This window comes from Scylla paramamosain, chromosome 5 (assembly GCF_035594125.1).
Source record: "Scylla paramamosain isolate STU-SP2022 chromosome 5, ASM3559412v1, whole genome shotgun sequence".
Lineage (NCBI taxonomy): Eukaryota > Metazoa > Arthropoda > Malacostraca > Decapoda > Portunidae > Scylla > Scylla paramamosain.
Genome location: NC_087155.1, coordinates 18,547,356 through 18,549,855, shown reverse-complemented (window position 1 = coordinate 18,549,855; position 2,500 = coordinate 18,547,356). Strand labels below are relative to the sequence as shown.

General features: G+C 51.5%; 1 long non-coding RNA gene across 1 annotated transcript in view; it reads right to left on the bottom strand.

The window, feature by feature from the left end:
• Positions 1-177: 177 nt before the first annotated feature.
• Positions 178-2,500, bottom strand: part of LOC135100322 (uncharacterized) — an 8,472-nt gene continuing 6,149 nt past the window's right edge. Inside the window, exons 3-4 of the long non-coding RNA XR_010268605.1 lie at positions 1,116-1,226; positions 178-878 (exon numbers count right to left, since the gene is read on the bottom strand). This is a non-coding gene — a long non-coding RNA (uncharacterized LOC135100322). The remainder of the gene's footprint in view (positions 879-1,115; positions 1,227-2,500) is intronic.

Genomic DNA, 2,500 nt, shown 5'->3' with positions numbered 1-2,500 from the left:
GTTTGTGTCTGTCTGTCTGTCTGTATGTATGTATATGTGTATGTATGTTTGTATGTATGCATCTCTCTCTCTCTCTCTCTCTCTCTCTCTCTCCCCCCCTGTTTCCCTACCTCCTTCCCACTATTTATTCCTTTCACCCTCCCCCGCCTCACTCTCCCTTACTCCCTCCAGCCCCCCCACACTCTCCCGCTCCCTCTACCCTCCTCCCACTCTCCCCTTCCTCCTTCCACCCCCAGACTCTCCCTCACCCTCTACACTCCCCCATTCTCCCTTCCTCCCTCCATCCCCCGTCTCTCGCTCCCTCTTCAGCCATCCTCCAAGTTGTAATCTTACCCAGTCCCATAAAGCGCCACATGGAACCTCGCTTCACCTAACTCGATCTCGTTTCAATCTCTCTCTCTCTCTCTCTCTCTCTCTCTCTCTCTCTCTCTCTCTCTCTCTCTCTCTCTTTGGTCTTTATTATGAAACGCTTCTGAGCCACACCTCCACTATTTTCAGGCTTTAGTTGAAGTTGCACGTGGTTTTAAGGTTGTTTTTACGGTTGCAGTGACAGATTTATATGGTTTCTATATTATTAAATGGAGAAACAGTCTTGAGAACCAGGCCAATCATCTCTGTGGTCTTTGAGAATAGTTGTGGTGAGAGAGCAAAGCGTTTCTGTATACGGGCCTCTCTCTCCCTCCCTCTCTCTCTTGCTACGCCTCACCTGGCCCTCTATGTAAGTGGAGGCCATGATGCACACGGTGTCGGGCCAGGGGATCAGCATGTACTGCTCCCACCACCGCTGCACCACGATTGTCACGTAGAAACCCAGCACGAAAGAGATAGGGAACACGTTGCGGAAGTATTCACACGTTATGGCGATCTTCTCAAACACTCTGTGGGAATTAGAGGAAGTGGTGGTGGTGGTGGTGGTGGTGGTGGTGGGTATGTTGTGTGCGTGTGTGTGTGTGTGTGTGTGTGTGTTTTTTTTGGTTGATTTGACTTGAGTTTTTCTTTCTTGATTTGTTTATTTATTTATTTGTTTACTTTTACTGTTTTGTTTATGTTTAAGGATTAGTGAAGGTGGAGGGTTTGTATGTGTGTGTGTGTGTGTGTGTGTGTGTGTGTATTACCTCTTCTCGTTCTCCCGCAAGGCGATTCTGTAGATGGCGGCCACGGAGAAATAAAGCAGGAAGTAAACAATGAGGTCAGCGGCGAGCAGCTTGAACACACTGCCGCGCCATCTGTGACAGAGAAAAGCAAACATGTCAATAGATTAACATGGACGTGAATGAACTGAAGATAAGGTAGAACTGAGAGGTGAATAAAGGGGAAATATAAGTCTCTCTCTCTCTCTCTCTCTCTCTCTCTCTCTCTCTCTCTCTCTCTCTCTCTCTCTCGTGAAAAGTATCCTACATATGCGTAGGTGCGTCAGTGCGTGTTTGTGTTATTCACCTACGGTCGTCTGGTGATCACCCAGCTAGCCGTTACCCGACGGAAAGAGCTCAGAGCTCATTGTGACCGATCTTTGGGTAGGACTGAGACCACTCACACACCACACACCGGGACAGCGTGCTAAGCGAACGAGGGGCTACACATTAAGAGGCACGCCCAATTGCCTCGCCGCGCTCGGGACTCGAATCCGGACCTTCTTGGTTGTGAGCCGAGTGTGCTTATCACTACACTGTGTGTGTGTGTGTGTGTGTGTGTGTGTGTGTGTGTGCAGAGGTACAGTACATGTGGACAGACAGAAAAACAAGTTGCACAAAATCGCACAAGACGAGCCTCACCTGCACTACATTCAAAAGGCTCTAGTTGCAGCGACACGGTTTTTCCAGTCTGTTTCTATGGTTCTAGTGACAGATTAACAACTTTTCTACATTATTATCAGGAGAAACACTGTTGGGAGCAAAGCGTTTCAGAATACTAGTTAAGAGATTGTTGAGAGATACGATAGAAGAAACACGAAACTGTGATGAGACTATGAGTGAGTCACCAGCCATGAGGCTCCATGAGTGGTGGCCTGTGTGGCGGTGACTGTGTGGTGTGGTGTGGTGTGGTGTGTGGTGACCCCATGAGTGGTGGTCACTGTTGGTGAACTATGGAGTGGTGTGTGGTGACCCCATGAGTGGTGGTCGGTGGGTGTGGTGTGGAGTGGCGGTGGGCGGCGGGTGGTGCGGTGCCATAGTGGTGCTCATGGGCAGCAGGCTCAGAACCACTCGAGAGACACGTGGTACGTGAGTAAAGTTAATGCCATGGCCTGCGCACACATGAGAACGTTGTCCAAGAGGCAGGAGCCACACACGCTCCACCGGCCCCCTCCCCTACCAGGCCGCTGGGGCGCCTTCCCCTGCTTCGCGGGGGACGTGATGGAGCGCTGGGAGAAATCGCGCTCCCGTCCACCCTCAGAGGACGCCCCGCGGGGCTTTCCCCTCCTTTGACGGAGCTGGCGTGGGGCAGGGGTCCGCCTTTGGCCATCCCCCAGGTCACGGTGCGTGACCTTCTTGGCCAGGCTGGC